This window comes from Periplaneta americana, unplaced genomic scaffold, assembly GCF_040183065.1.
Source record: "Periplaneta americana isolate PAMFEO1 unplaced genomic scaffold, P.americana_PAMFEO1_priV1 scaffold_20, whole genome shotgun sequence".
Classification (NCBI taxonomy): Eukaryota; Metazoa; Arthropoda; class Insecta; order Blattodea; family Blattidae; genus Periplaneta; species Periplaneta americana.
In genome coordinates, this window is record NW_027185501.1 from 2,744,442 (window position 1) to 2,761,970 (window position 17,529).

At 38.0% G+C, this 17,529-nt stretch overlaps 1 long non-coding RNA gene across 2 annotated transcripts in view; it reads right to left on the bottom strand.

Annotated features, from left to right (window-relative positions):
* The window catches only part of LOC138693732 (uncharacterized), a 34,718-nt gene extending 17,725 nt beyond the window's left edge, over positions 1-16,993 (bottom strand). The window contains exons 1-2 of one of the 2 annotated variants that reach the window (XR_011330421.1): positions 15,884-16,993; positions 8,911-13,305 (exon numbers count right to left, since the gene is read on the bottom strand). This is a non-coding gene — a long non-coding RNA (uncharacterized lncRNA). Of the gene's footprint in view, positions 1-8,910; positions 13,306-15,883 lie in introns of those variants that run through there. The other variant, XR_011330420.1, reaches the window with a different exon arrangement.
* Positions 16,994-17,529: the final 536 nt, after the last annotated feature.

The following is a 17,529-nucleotide window of genomic DNA, read 5'->3' on the forward strand; positions in this document are numbered from 1 at the left end:
TGAAGGGGCGGAAAGTTAGCTGCTGGGCTACCCTGAGTGTTATTGTTCGTTCTAAGGATAGTGGCATAAGTAGTGTGCCCTTTAAATATTTGTTTCGCCTGATATTTGGATACTGGGAGACTTTGTATGGTATCGGCAATATTTTTTTCTAGGTTATAATTCGGGCATTTATCCAACTCCGTACTATAATGGGCCTGTTTGCAATTTACACAACAAGGTTTCTCTGATTGACATTCAGCTGTGGTATGAGGGCCTCCGCATTTCATGCAACGAATAGCGTTGCGACAAAACTTGGACTTGTGATTTAATAATCCACAATTATTGCATTGTATAATTTGCTCCTTATATACATGCACTACACGTCTCTGATAATATAAGACCACGTATTGAGGGAGTTTCTGTGATCGAAATATAAGTTTAACTTTAGAGGAAGGTTTGTAAATCGTTTTTCCATTCTCGTCCGTGGATTTATAATTCAGGCGGTAAGCGTTTGTGACCGTAAATCCTTCAGATACCGAAATATTGGTTATAATATCCGTGATTGAAATGTCTGGGTCAACTCCACCAATGATCCCATGCACCATGATATTGTAATTGGGTATGAATGACTTCGTCTGAAACAGCTCGTCGAAATCAGAATCAAGGAATTTGTTAGCCTGGTCGGCTGAAGTAAAGTGTATTTCAAGTTGATTAAATCCTGACTTGAAAATTTGCAAAACGTCATAATTATTAGTGCATAGCCATTTACCGAACTTCATCGGATGCATCTTATTGATGTTCGCAGTCTTGCTTCTAATAGTGACAAAGAAGGGTCCAGAATCTGAAAATATATATTGATAAGATAACTGAGGTTTCATTATATCAGACCTATCCTGGTTTTCGTTAGATCTAAGTGATGAAAGGGGCTTGGTACTGGTCAGTGATTGTTGCTCAATCGGAAATGATGTAATGGGCAGAGCTTCCTCCATGATTTCCGGAATGTTTTCCATGTATGAGTAGTAAGAGACCCCCGAAGGGGCTCTAGATTATCGAACAAAGAATAAATAATATGAAAGCGTGAAAAAAAAGGCTTAATAAAAACACTGAAACACTGTCACTGAATCTAGACACTTCTCGACTACAAACTATTACACAAAAATATAGAACCACTTGCACACGTCTAACTAGTAGCGTATCTCAAGTAGAAGTGATGTATGAGCATCAAATGGCTTCAATGACGTCACAACCCAGTTAACCACGCCAGTTTCCTTACAAATGTGTCAAGTAGCAATGATTTTCATGTGCATTGCCCTCCTTCAACATATTGTAACAGCTGGTCTGCTGTATTTGGTGTTATAGCTTAGCGAGTATAACTAGGTACTTGCGTATAATATATTGTTTCAAATTCCTGAACCAGTCATTAAGAAGGGAAGGTTGAAAGAGTCTGGCAATGAAAGCAAAAAGTTAGAGGCAGCAGGAAATCAATATATGATTCTAAATAACTTTCATTCATCTACCTGCAAAGAAACCATATTTATTAGAGGTAAATCTATGCTGTGTAGGCTGTATGTGTATGTTAATTTGAAAATTTATATGTTACCAGTAATACCGTTAAAACCCGAAATCCGTCAAAACCAGTTTCATCTAGTAAAAACTAGCTTAAATGTGTGCGTGTATCTAATGCCTACTCACTTCACTTCACAGTGGGCCAGAATCGACCCAAAATCGGACAAAATTATTTTATGTCTCTATTGTTTTCTTGGATGCATAAAATCAATAGTTATTCAATAGTTTTCACTTTTTCTTTAAGTTAAAAGCACTTTCACAACATAATAGTTTTTTATTCAATATCTGATTCCTCATCATTACATTTTCATTACTGACATTTTCTTCATGAATGGCACTTTCTTCTTCTTCCTCACTAGAGTCTTTCAATAGTTGTAATCCTTCCTTCCACAAGGAAGTTTTGTATTTTTTATGTGACTTTCTTGATATTTGAAATGAGAAGATCGGAAGATATGAGAAGGTTGTTGACTAAATCTGTCATTGTATTTTTACGAGTACTTTTCCTTGTGTGGGGCTCTCGATATATTTTGATATCTTTATTATGAGCCTCCTGAACCTCCTCAGATAACTGTGAAATTGGAAGCAGAGCTGAGTTAATAATCTGAGACTCATGGATGAGAATTTTGTGTATGCTAGCTGGGAGGTTAAACTAGGGATACTTCTGAATGAACAATTTTGCATTTTCTAGCGTATATTGATCCAAAGAATCAATTTTAATATTCTTCCGTTAGAAATTACTCGAAGAACAACTGCAAAACGTATAATTAAGTCTTTATCTATCCCAGTGATGAATATGTTAATTCGGGATTTGAGAAGAATCTTCTAGGAGTATTCCGTTGTTTGAGGTTCCACTCTCTCCTGGTTTAGGTTTGTCCACAAGAAGTCCCATCTCATTTGGAAACCGACTCTGAATTTCTTCCTATCTCCTATTCAACATGTTTTAACAGCTGTGGCTACAGCCTTGAAAGAGAGCTAATGGTAGATATTAATAAAACTGCTTGAGAGTGAGTGAGATGTATCGGACAACTCAGTGAGTGGTAAAGGGTCGAGTGAGTGATTAGTCTGAATTTCATATTAATAAATATTTTCCCCTCCTGGACATATCTCACTCGTGACTCTGAGTTGTTACTCGCATTTTATCGCCTAGACATAGCTGTGCAAGTTATCAATGTTTAGACTAGAGCTCCTTGCAGAGGGAAGTCTTCCTCACATTCGATTTGTAAATATACTTTTGTTTCTATCATAGAGGAGGAAAGTGTGCAGTTTCAAACTTCATTTGTTAATATTTTGAAACAACACCACATATTATTCACTAAATCAGTTACCGGAAATGAGAAATAGGAAGTCTTTTCCTCTTCACAAAAAAAAAAAAAAAAAAAAAAAAAAAAAAATCTTATGAATGTGTAACAATATAATGTGATGATAAACTTACCTATATGTATACGCTGTATATTTTTAGTATTTCATGTCTAATGACTCGTCTGAGTGATACAACCTGTTCGGTAATTCTACTCTATCTTCCTTCACTTCGTCCTACAGTAATGAAACTTCATAATCTTCAAATAGGTGTTTAGTTACATCGTGCAATATAAGGCAGCACAATATGATCAAAGACAATTTCCATTGTAACTCTTATTTTGCTACGGAAAATTGGAAATTGTTGCTTCACTTGGCCGAAACACCTCTATAATCGCACGTTCTTTCGTTACCGGTATATATTTATTGTAGGCTCTTTGCTGTGGAGTGATGGTAAAGTAATAAGCCAAGGAGCAATTCTGTGGCTCCAAGGCAAAATGTGTTAGGCCTCTATGTCATTTCTTTCACTTTTCAAGAGCGAGCATGTACAGATATAATTTGAATAACCTTATAAAATCGTAGGAATTGTGTTTCATAACAATGGATTAGACAAAAAAATAATAGAGATATACATGTTATCTTTTGCCACAATAAAGATACCAGCAGGATGCACACATTATCACAAAATCTCATTTTCAACAAAAATTTAAATATCATGTTCTGCCTTGGAACCACATAATTCCATAGCCCATATCACCTAGAAGAAGTGCATTGGCATTATTGCCAATCATTACTCTAGAAACATCCGAATTTCTCCATATAGGCCTAATATAGAAATAATTATCCACGCTTGTGAATTCTTCCTTGACATTGCAGGTAGCTCGTACATTAAAGCTCGCAATACCTTTTTGTTTTGCTAAAATACTCATCGGCATGTTGATTTTTTTAAATAAAAATATTGGTATAATTCACAGCTTCAATGACGTCAGGAAATGAATACTTCCTTTTTGCATTCTGTAACTCTTGGACAGTTGTTGGAAATTGAAAGCAAATAAATGCTTTTAATTTCAAAGAATCTGCAACTTCCCAGCAGTTAGAATTTGTTTTATAAAAGAAAGCTATAAGGATAATGACTAGGGTACATAGAAGGACATCATGTAAAAAGATATTCCAAAATTTGTACATTGTGAGTAGGTCTACACTCTTTCACTGAGTTCACACCTGTGGAGTAATGGCTAGTGCGTCTGGCCGCGAAACCAGGTGGCCCGGGTTCGAATCTTGGTCAGGGTAAGTTACCTAGTTGAGGTTTTTTCCGAGGTTTTCCCTCAACCCAAATTTGAGCAAAAGCTGGGTAACATTCGATGCTGGACCCCGGACTCATTTCACTGGCATTATCACATCTCATCTCATTCAGACGCTAAATAACCTGAGATGTTGATACAGCGTCGTAAAATAACCTACTCCAGGGTAACTTACGTTAGTCGGCAAACTCGCTAGCTGCTGATCAGGAACTGCACTCGGGCTTGGGTTAGATTTTTCCTTGGACTGATTACCTGGTTGAGTTTTTTTTTTTCCGAGGTTTCCCCAAACGTAAGGCAAATGCCAAATAAACTATAGCGAATCCTCGGCCTCACTTCATCTCACAAAAAAATTGTTTAACTCTTGTTTCGTATCTTGAAGCTTTAATGCTAACACAAGATCTATGGAATACAATGAAATGAAAAGTGACATGGTACCATGGGGAATATCCATATCCTCTTGAACGCCCATTTGAAAACCTGGATCGCCCACAAATAGTAAGAAAATGCTCATTTTCATTTCATTATCGAGAGCTCTTCCTCTTCTGCCATTTGAATCTTGCAAGAAATTCCGCGCTAGTCACTGTACGTTCTCCTTCTTAAATTTGTACAGATGTTTGTAACTATGTTTACAAGCTTGTCTACGATGTTTATACCTTTTCTTCTGCGTTATACAACAATAATATACCTCGTCATTACGATTTTTTAACTTTACTCAACCGCTTTGAGTCACCTATTCAGTTAACTCAGAAAGTTGATAGTATAAAGTCAATTATATGAGTGAGTAGTAACGTTCATTAATATGGAATAGTGACTTGTCTCTCGTCTGTTGCGTCATCGAGAGTTGTAACTCAAGGATCAAAGGTCAGTGCCAGACTGATTGAGAGATAAGTATGTTTATTAATACACATGCGAGTTAGAACTCGGAATTGTCGAGTGATAAATAACAACTCAAAATTATTAATATCTCCCATTGCAACCAAGGCGATAGCGCACCAGTCAGTCCTAGGCCGTGCGCTTCAGACAGTGGTGTGTGTTACGTGATCATATTCGTGAATAAGGAAATAACAATGGCTGAGAATGTTAGAACAAAGGGTAGGTTTTATTAGGAATACATGTAATTTTGAATTGGTTTATATAGAGTGTAAATATTTGTGATAACTTGGAGGAATGCAATTTAAGCTAATATATTTTAGTTTTCAATATTTAAAGAGGGTTATAAAGTGCGTGTCACTCGATGTTACGAAAACTTTTGTGTCGATGGTTTAAACAGATCCTATAGATTGCAGAAAAGTCGTATTCAGCTGCAGCTACTTGCACTTTTCTGATTAATATGCGAAAATTCAGATACCTACGTACAGTATTACGAGGGGGATCCAGGAAATAACGACCGTTCGCGCATACCCGCCGCGCAGCTGACTCCCCTTCCTTGTTTGAAGGTCAACTGGCTTCCTTAACATGTGTTCTCATAATGTTGTGAGTACTGGTTGCAACAAGTCGCCATTGTGCATTTTGTGTTACTTCAAAATGAACGACGCGATTGATAATCCCGCCGATTGTGAGGTGAGGAGTGTGATTCGATTTTTGCATGCCCGACATTTGAAACCTGCAGAAATTTACCGGCAATTGAAAGAAGTGTATGGTGATACTGTAATGAGTGAAAGAAATGTGAGAAAATGGTGCGAAATGTTCAACAATGGGCGAACAAATGTCCACGATGAAACTCGACCCGGACGCCCATCACTCATCACAGAAGATCTGAAGACTAAAGTGAACGACAGAATCTTGCAAGACAGGCGCACATCACTCGACGAATTGCATATTGCCTTTCCTGACATTTCTCGTTCTTTGCTTGGTGAAATTGTGTCACAACATCTTGGCTACCACAAAATCTGTGCACGATGGGTTCCACAGCAACTGAGTGACCAACACAAAACTCAGAGAATGGCCTCAGCATTGACATTCTTGATGCGATATCACACAGATGGAGACGCCTTTCTTGATCAAATTGTGACTGGTGATGAGACCTGGGTGTCTGACAACACCCCAGAGACCAAGCGCCAATCACGTCAATGGCATCATCCCTCATCACCCAAGAAACCGAAAAAATTCAAACAGACTCTCTAAACACAAAAAGTCATGGCTACTGTCTTTTGGGATCGCAAAGGTGTTCTTTTGCTGGATTTCATGCCAAAAGGCACTACGATGAATGCAAATCGTTATTGTGAGACTTTACGAAAACTACTGCGAGCCATCCAAAACAAGAGGCGAGGAATGCTTTCGAGAGGAGTTGTGCTTCTTCACGACAACGCCCGCCCGCACACTGCTGCTTCAACTCGAGAATTGCTGGATCAATTCGGTTGGGAAATCTTTGATCATCTGCCCTATAGTCCAGACCTTGCTCCTAGCGATTTTCACCTTTTCACTAAGCTGAAAGACTTTCTGGGTGGTACGCGTTTTGGAAGTGATGAAGAGTTGAAGAAGACAGTGAACACCTGGCTTAATGAACTGGTGGCATAGGAGTATAACACAGGAATTCTAAAGCTAGTGAACAGATACGACAAATGTTTAAATGTAGGTGGTGATTATGTAGAGAAGTAAAGGAAGCTTCAGTTATGTAACAGACTTTGTTTTTTCAAATAAATATATATTTTTTTAATTATTACAACAAAACGGTCGTTATTTCCTGGATCCCTCTCGTATTAATTACTATTCCACTGCTGTTTTTTACACTGTAAAATCATGGAAGCCTTGCTGCAAATAATAATGATAAGACAGCTGTTCATGAGTTTGTTATTTCATAATTAGGATAACGTGAAAATTGTCAACAAGATTTTTCTTCAGAACTAAAGAAAAAAAATAGTTCATTCTGCAGTAATTAGAATAAAAGATAGCAGTATTGCTACAGAATGAAAAATAAATAGGAAGAAAAATTGGCAGTTCACTGGATCAAGAATTTAACCTGCCCCCTGTAATAAATTTCATGTTGAACATGTGGCTGGATGTTCATAGTTGTATAGTCATTCTGCTCATCCAAGAAAATTGTTCTCTGAATCATCTAAGAAGACCAAGAGGAGGAAAACTGAACATCTCAGAGAAGCTGCTGATCCTGCTGCGCTTGTTCTTGCTACTCGGATAAGTATGAAGGCTTCTGGTAAAGAGAAGCAGCTAAACTAATGGAAAATGCTGTAAGTACACCAACCCGTGTGGCAAAAATTCCAACTGCATATAACGAGCATAGTGGTTCCTGCAAAAAATGTTGCAAAATATAGTGGTGATGACGTTTTAGCCCTGATAATGGGTACGAAATTATCTAAGTACCAGTACACTTTATTGAGACTACAAGAAAATGTAGAAATGTAGATTTATATCCAGCGTACAATGAAGTTCGAGAAGCAAAGCTGCATTGCTATCCATGTGATATTACTCTGACAGAAATAAGTGCAGAAGTGAAGTTACAGAGTCTGTTAGATCATACAGCCAGACGAATGAGTTTAGTGCTCACCAGGATCCCTACTATGAATATACACTGTCAAAAGTATTGTAAAAAAAGTTCATTTTTTCAATTTTGTCCCATTTTTTATTCAGTCTGGCCCACTGTGCACTTGCGTGATTCAGATTCCGCATATATCGGATAGATGGCAGGACTATGATCCATTTTGAATTGTACACCACTTCGGCAGACCACGCTGTACATGATGTGTATCATGTGAAGAGTTATGTCGTGTACTAGGGTGAGTGTATGTGTAAGTGTTCGTGTAAGTGTAGTGTAGGGAATGGGTGAGGATGATAATGAAGAGGAAGAGAGAAGGGGAAATATGGTGCCGGCACATAGCCTACTCCTGTCGAATAGCAACAAGGGGGCCACCAGGCTTAACGTCCTCATCCAATGGTCTAATCACTATCAACAGTGACATATGCCGTCTCTTCATATGCACTGCAGAGAGATTTGGGATTTAACCCAGGCATATTGGTGCACAATTTAGTGGTTAGAAGTTCTGCACCACCACAAATTTTACATGAAAATCTCTGATCCCACTGGGAATCGAACCCACCGGCTAGTCTGGAGGCAGACGTGCTGCCACAGAGCTAACTTGGCAGACCTGCTTAAACAAATGTACATAGATAAAAAGCGAGTTTTCGTAAGATCTAGAATCAGTGACAGGTTCGGTTTGGTTTGTTTAGGCTAGACCAGGCCTGGGCACTAGTAACTCATTCGAGTCACTGCCGATTTCCCCTTAACTCCCCACTCCACCTTCCCTGGCTGAGACGATTAGACAGGAAGGTAAGCATTACTGAGTGACAGATTGTATAAGGCAGGCATCACAGTTTTTACAAACTTTCAGCTCTCGCTGGTTACCTGCAATCCATCACGATGCATAGAGCCTTTTGTGTGTTTGTTTATAAGGCAGTGTAAGCGAAAAAGACATGGGTGGGGGTTTCAGAGTTCCGTTTCAATTCCCTGTTGTGCCCAGAGCTGGGGTAGACCTTACGAAAACTCGCTTTGCATATACGCTTTTTGTTTATGCCTTTGTTTGCTTAAACTAGTCTTTACAGGCCTATTTGAAACTGGTTTTGATGGATTTCGGGTTTTGAGATAACATAATATACCGTAAATTAAAGTAACATGCGTACATTCACTGGGATAATGACAAAATTAAGCACATGTATGCTGGTTGCAAAATTATTCATATGCTAATGTAAAATATGTTGTGTTGGAAATTATGTAAAAAAGTTACAAAGTATTTTCCCAATGAGGATGAAATCAAAATATTTTACAGCACCTGAAGAGCTTTAATATATGAATGTTTGTAGCTACAAAAAGTATACAATTTTGCCTTTCATTTTTGCATTGTAAAGGAAAATTTTAAATATATAATTCAATTATGACATATAAATGTAATTTAACAACACTGTATTGTACTTAAAGCAAAATATACAGATTTTTTTGCTACTAATATTTCATTTGAGAAATCACACATGCACTGGACATTTCGGGCCCCATTGCGCCTTCATATTACAAGGTAAGCTTCTTAAGAATGTCAAGAATACTGCAAATCATATATAGCTGACAGTTTTATTCACTTTTCTCAAAACTAGCAGAAAGGAACATGTGTAGTTTCTCAAATAACGGATTGAATAATTTTAAAGCACCACAGAAAAAAATAAATCACTAAACTGGAGAATTAGGTACCGCAGCTTTCAACGTGGCATTGCAATGATAATCAAGTATACAATGTTGCCAACATAAGGGCATGACGTCATTACGAGGAGAAATTTATTTTTTTCTCATTCATTCCCTCATTCTCAACATTACTCAGAGAGAGCTTCACTATTATAGTCCATGGAGTGCAGTTTCGTAGAAAGGACTTTGCCGACAGACCTTCTTCTGCCCCCTACTAATTCGTTGTCATAAATAAATGTGTTCTTACTGTGATGAAAATCTTGTCTTTGCCTGTTAGTAACCAATCACAACCCTCGTTCAGAAGAATTGACAGGATCCTGTCAAATCCACGTGGAGGCAGAGTTGCCAAAGATTTTCTGAATTCCAAGAATCCCATCAGTTAACATGAAATTATAATTGAGAGTGTATTCTGTAGTATTCATTGAGCGGTTAGCTCGTGATATTACGTTGCTTTTTTTTTCAAAACACGTGGTGTCCAGATGAGGATGACGGCCACTAATCCTCTCATTTCGAAGGTCGCCAAGATTGTGGCAACTTTGCCATGTTGGGGCGATGGACTGGTCAGAGGTGTTTGTGTAGAAAGTCATAAATCTGTAAGGGGGTGTTCAAAGGAACCACCAAACTGCACTCCATGATATAAAATTGACTGTAGCAACAAGTTTAGATAAGGAGATAAGTACATTAGTGTTAATTACACACTTTGCCAGTGATAAGGTTGGCTGGGGTTTGACGAGGAGATAATGTATTAATGTCAGTTACACACACTGTTGATTTGAACGATATTCCCTGGACCACATCATATTTCTCATTAATTTCGCCGTGTTAAAGTGTTATGATATCTTCTTTTAGTGTATTAAAAAAGTCGTCATTATACTCCATAGATCTTGCACTTAAAAGTGCAGGGATTTAGTGTTAAAGAATATCATCACCAATTTTACTAGCAACATTTCGATTCTCTTTTGTTTCACATGGTTTAGTATGGCCTGGTCACTAATGACACATGCAGCTCACGACAGAAAGAGCTTACTTTGAGATCAAACTATGCATGCGCGGACTTGATTAATCCATTAACGCCCAATGGTCTATTTATTGACCCTTGCACACTCGACTACATTAGATTTTTTTATTGGCGCCCCACTGATTCAATATTAATGATCATCATAAATATATCATGTAAGATGTTAACTAAACTTGCCAACATTTTATCCTCCTTCAAAAATAAGAATTCATTAAGGTATCTTAGTTCGAATTATTTAGGTATAAAATAATGTCGCTCTGTGTAAGGAATATAATTAATTTTCCGTATTATAATGTGTCGATATTGTTATTGATTTGTGATTTAGTAGTGTCAAGGTTATTACTATTGCATCACAAAAGAAAAACACAAATTTATGTAAAATGATTGGAGCAATATGAACTGAAACGGCTGCGGTCTATAAATAGACCGCTGGGCACTTATTATATCACGTGAAAATAATAGTGGAGAAAGGTGTGTCATTGCATTCTGTACCACAACGGTTGATATCAGCAAGTGACTGTCGGCAGTAGGACTGTGCTATTGCAAGTAGATTAGCATCTGAAAGATGATTAGCACCTATTCGATCCCCAGAACATGTTATTGTATGCCCTAAATTGGAAATAAATGTGATACGGTGTACGTCTGCAGTGTATACATTTTTGAACAATGGATATATTCCTTCTTTCTTCGAAGTACAGAGGTCTATAAAATATGCAACAATATTTCTCGACCAATAAAGAAAACCATGCATCCTATTTTCACCAACATATTATAACAGTAAACAGAAAAATTCAATATTGTGATGGTACGATATATTGCTGTCCTGTGCTGTGGCATCATGGTCTAAGGCATCCTGTCTAGGACTCGCGTTACGGAATGAACGTGGTTCGAGTCCTCATGGGGGAAGAAATTTTGTCATGAAATTTCGGCCAGTGTATGGGACCAGTGCCCACCCAGCATCGTGATGCACTTAGGGAGCTACGATAGGTAGCAAAAATCCGGTTTGACAAACTAGCTACAACGGCTGGGAGGATCATCGTGCTAACCACACGATACTTCTATTCTGATTGGATGATCGTCCACCTCTGCTTCGGCACGTGGACGTGAGGTCAGTAGCCGGCTGGTCGGTCTTAGCCCTTCATGGGCTGTAGCACCAAGGATTTACTTTTTTACGACATATTGCTTCGTTTTCTTTCGTAATATTATGTCAGATGGTATCACTTTTGACTAATTTCTTCTGTGGCCAACATCACATTGAGGTTTTCTATTCCCTGTGTAAAAAATCTCTGGTAAGGACACAGCTGAAATGACGTCAATAATAGGCACGACTTTGTCTTAGGCAGCAGAGTTGTGCTGAATGTGCTCGATTGCATTGTACATCCTCATGCTCACGACACATAATTTGATAATTTTTTTTATAAGTAGAGACCTTTTGCTCCACCTTCAGGATCTTGGTTTCCGGATTACAGAAACTGTGAGAGAAAACAGAATGGATGCCTTTACTCTTCAGGATACGAAATTACTACAGAATGCAGTACGAGAGTCCTGCGATTATACATTTGACACTAATAGTGAAATTCTGTTCGTGAAGTGGGATGACAACAGATGTGTACCTGTAGGATCAAACTTTGATGTAGGGGCTTCTGCAAGCAGGTGGGACAGAAATATAAGACAGAATATAAGTGTGCAGCAACAACAGGTCATATTTTTTTAGTAGGTTATTTTATGACACTTTATCAACATCTTAGGTTATTTAGCGTCTGTTTGAGATGAAGATAATAATGCCAGTGAAATGAGTCCGGGGTCCAGCACCGAAAGTTACCCAGCATTTGCTTATATTGGGTTGAGAGAAAACTCCGGAAAAATCTCAAGAAATACGGTAAGTACATGGGTGGAGTGGACCAGCATGATTGGTTAGCAGGGAAATATGCCACTTCAATTCATGGAAAAAAGTGGTACTGAGATCTCTTTGTCAGAATGCTGGATATGGCTATAGTAAATGGTTGGATTGTCTACAGAGAAATACATGGACGAGACTCCCTGGACCTACTTGAATTCAATATCTCTAGATGTTTTCGAACTGCAAGAGAATGGAGTGCCCTATTCCATCACCTCGATGAGTGAAATTTGGTATGAGGATAGATAGTAGAGGTCATTTCATGGCAAAACGACCCTCTCAGAAACACTGCCAGATGGAATGGTGTAAATGCAGACCAGTAACATTCCGCAAGAAGTGTGATTAAACCCTCTGTCAAAAATGCTTTGAGCCTTACCACACTCGGTAAAGACAGACATTCCGAAAATAAATGTTTCATTATTGCTGCAGCATTGTATTGTTGCATTAAATACTAAAATGTCATAAATAAATTTATTTATATTGGTGTAAATGTTTCTGGTTATACTACATTAAATACACAAAAAAATATATTTACTTTATTGCAAATGAATACGCAGATATCATAAGTGCCCAGCGGTCTATTTATAGACCGGGTGATTTTCAGCTACTTGGTGCACGGCAGAATAAACAAAACATATTCTTGGCATCTTATGGATGAAATTTATGAAATAGATATATTATTTTCGTTTTTTTTTAATAAAAATAATTTGGGCGTTAATGGGTTAATAAAAACCTAAACTAACCAAACCTAATCTTCGTATATACAAGATGTGTAACTGGAGTACAAAGGGAACTTCATTTGATTAGGAATGTACACGCGAAAATAAATCCAGATAAGGATCACGGTGACACTACAAGAGAAGTCTGTGCATGCGCAGTTTGATCTCAGAGCCAAGTTCTTCCTGTCATGAGCCCCAATGGCGAGCATATTTGGCACTGCTGTATGGTATGCATTATCCAGTTGTTCCAAATGAATAAAAGTTTTTTTTTTAAAGTTGACTCTTCAAATGCCACAGATAGAATAATACAGAGTGGACCCCTCGAACTTTCCTGGTTTCCATTGCTTCTAAAAAAGAAACAGAAAGAACAATAATAAAGACAATACGCCTTATATCCGCCCTTCATGTCTAAAAAGCGAAGAATCGAGGAATAGAGGCTCAATATGGCATATTTGAAATTCTGATGGCATCTGCAGCAAGGCAACATGAAGAGGATGAATGCCAGATCTTCGGGAAATTTTTAGCTAAAAGACGTAGCAATGTTCATCCATAACACAGAGCAAAGTCCAAATGCTATTATAAACAGTTCTTTCTACAGTTTACCGTATACATTGTTCTCAACATTGTACTGTAATGTTCATCCATCACAATGCCTGTTACCATATTAAGAGAATTCCTTCAATTCTCCTGACCTTGTCAAGCACTGCACTGATTACACTCAATTAAAGCTCAAATTTTTCTAGCATCAAGTACGTCCAATTGGCAAGATGTGGATATGAATTTTCAGGCTCTCTTCATTTTTAAAAATAGTGTTTTATGGTGTTACTTAACCTTTTATATATTGGTAGAAAATAAGAACACCTACCTGTAGACTTCTGACACATTACCTGTGCACTCGGAAGATGCCAAAGTGGTAATTGCCTCGCTATAACTCACTACAAAAATATAAGTTCAAGGAGGCCTACTTAGCACAGCGTAATACACAAATACACTATTACGTTATCCCACAAATTAAATAAACACAACAAAAGCAGGAAATCTACCCATTTTCAGAACCACATGACAAGCAGACGTGTTCTTTACTCAGAGAGAAAAATTAAAGTTTTCTGGAAATGTAGTAGTGTAGCGCAGAGTCTTTCTCTCTATCTTTTAACACCATTTTCTCCATTAACTAATGGTCAGAAAACGCACAGAAAAAGTGTTATGCCCTCTCACTGTGAGAGTGTCACATAATAACATTAAAGAACTTATGGTATTATATTATGATATGTTAGGAAGGCAAATCTCGTTGCTCGCAATCACAAGCTTTGTGATGAACTGATGAGAACGCCGCTAACTCTGTCATAAGAGTAGCCAGTATCAACACTCAGCAATCCCCATTCAGACTTAAATTCAAAGAAAATACCGCCAGTCATTGTATCAGCCGGACGCTTGGGAGTTCAGTTTAATTTCAAACGGTAAAGGGTGCAGTTGTTTTGTACCTAGGTGATTTATATTTTAATATTCATTATAATGAGTGAAAGTCGGAAAAATCTCAGTGGTTCTCAATACTAGAAACACCTCTTATTGAGGTTCTGGCTGATATGTAAATCTATTACCAGACAGTACATCTCATTTGACGATATGTGTCAGAGGATGAACTGCATCTAAAATCTCATTAGTGTAATATGTAGCTAGTTAGCGTTGTATGCAATGGAGGAGGAAAGGAACTGGTCACCCTACCCCATTATCTCCTGGCCTAGTTGCCTTATGAGTGATGCCTTGATGGTGTCACTTGTGGGTTCCAGACCTGTCTTCGGACAGTTGACTAAACAACAATACCGGAAACTCGAGAAAGACAAGGCAATAAAAAGAGAGGAAATGGTGAGAAAAAGTGCAAAAATATGTGTTATTTAAAAAACAAACATAGCCAGCTTGTTCCAGTTCGAGTCCAGGTACATCAGAGTGTAATAATGTGGTGAAGAGCAGTTACCGAAAATAGTGCAGCGTGTGGTTCATTTTAGTCAGGCGTTTCTGATATTAGAAACAGTAATAATGACGCAGAATCAATTATTTCATTTGATCCAAATGACGCATATAGGGCGAAATAAGGGGCAGAAATATTTTTCTCTGCCTAGAGGCGTCAAGTAGCTAGATTCGACCCTGCATGTTAACACACCGGATGATGCAAGAAACATGATGCATGGCACATGGAGCGTGACACATAACGCCATGTTATTTGATCTAATGAGTCATTCAGTGTGGAGTCATCAGATGGAGATCTTCTGCTATTGTCAATAATAAGAATGCGAAGATAAAGGCATAGGTTTCGGATTCATTGGTTCAAAACGTTGAAAATCATGGTGCTTGTAGTGTTTTATTGGTGGAGTTAGAACAGCATCCAGACAAATTCACAGAATATTACAGAATGTCCAAAGAATCATTTGAAGATACAGCAAACTGTGAATATTCCTAATAGATGGAAAACATGTATGAGTATTACACAAGCACATGGACTTTTCACTCTGATTTCAGACTTGGGTAGAAATAGTGTTGGTGCTAGGGTTGCCAACTATTTTTGAAGAAAATATGGGAGACTAAGTGGTCAACAATATTTCACATAAAAAATTGAAAAATTATTAAATTCAGTTAGCGGCACTAAAAACAATTTTATTGTACATTTTGGCAGTTAAGCTTAAATTAAAGTATTTTGAGATATTTTATCTAGTGTAATAGTTTCAAACAAATTGTAAAAATTTCCTACATGAGTAACTGAAGTTGACTGTGATTTGCAGTTCTGATTTGATTAAAGTGTCGCGCTCCTTTTTCGAACATCTGAGGATTGCGAGACTTCATATGTGAGTATAGGTATATATCAATGTTAACAAGCTTGTTAAAATTGGCCATAAAGTCATTTAAATATGTGCTCCTGCATATATGACTTACCGGTATATGTCTAAATTGCAGGTAGTAGGCCATTGATGATATAATGAGGAGAGTTCGGCTGGCACCGTGCATCGTGTCCCAGCATAGCTCAGTTGGAAAGAGCGCTCAGCACGCAGAGTTGAGACGTCCTGGGTTCGATTCCCGGTGCTGGAACGAATTTTTCTCAAAATTAATAGGTATCTACATGTTGACTACTAACAAAAAATAGTAGTCTTGATTATTCAATGTGGATGCGAGACCATATATACGAATGTATGTATATATCTGATTACTTAATGTTCATAACAGAAAACACTCTTTGTATAAGCTTAGCTGCACATTCCAGGGCATCTCTGGAACAAGAGAATCCATCATATAAATCACCTTCAACCACGTAAAAATTAAATGTTTCAATTAATTTTTACATTATGCAAAAATAAGGTAGGAAAAAGTTTGAAGAGAAGAGAAATGCGGAAGTCGGGAGACTGTTAAAAATTGGATGGTGCCGTATGTTCAAAAATGGGCGAACCAATGTCCATGATGAAGAGAGAACCTCGACCGAGTATCGTGAATGCAGATCTGATTTCTTTGGTTGACAAAAAGGTTAGAGTAAACCGCAGGTTTACCATGTCAGAGCTTAGTGAGGATTTTCCACAGATTAGTCGTACTCTTGTGTACAAAGTGATTACCGAAGATTTGGGCTACTGGAAACTTTCTGCCAGATGGGTTCCTAAACTCCTTTCTGAGGAACAAAAGGCTCAGCCGATGGGAGCAGCACTGTCCTTTCTTGAGCATTACGAAAGAGAAGGTGATGCTTTTCTCGATCAGATTATGAAAGGAGATGAGACTTGGGTGCGGTATGTGAATGCAGAAACAAAGCTTCAATCAATGCAGTGGGGCCATACTCACTCCCTGAAAAATTCCACAAAGTGTCGTCAAACACTTTCCACGAGGAAACTTGTGGCAACTGTCTTCTGGGACAGAAAAGGAATTTTGCTAGTGGAGTTCTTGGAGAGGAATGCCACAATTAACGCTGAGCGTTACTGTAACACATTAACAAACTTGAAAAGCGCCATTTAAAACAAATGTTGAGCTCTGGGGTGATTTTCCTGTATGACAACACCCAGCCGTATACAGCACGTTGTACTGTGACCAAACTCCGAAAGTTCAACTCGGAAGTATTGGATCGCCCTCCCTATAGCCCACATTTGGTACCTAGCGATTACCATCTCTTCATGCACATGAAGACGTGGCTTGGCTCGAAGTGCTTTGACAATGACGAAGAGTTGAGAATCAGCGTCGTAGGTTGGCCGAATTCTACGATTGTGGAATTTCAAAGCTCGTCAAATGCTATGACAAGTGTCTCAATGTGACTGGAAAATGTGTGGAAAAATAAATTAGAGTGTACAATTTCAAACGTATTCTAACCCAATTCTGTAACGTCATTCACAGGTTTGTAAAAAATAAACGGCTACTTTATGAATAGCCCTCGTAGAACAAAGATACATATTGCTTTTTTATATAAAAACATTCTAGCATCCCCAGAAAGAGTAAGTTACGTACTCGTGCTCAGAGGGCATTCCACATAATGTTAAGATATTTTATTAAACAACAGAGTAAAAAGTAAAAAAAGAAAAAGAAAAAAGAAGAAGAAAAACATATCAGAA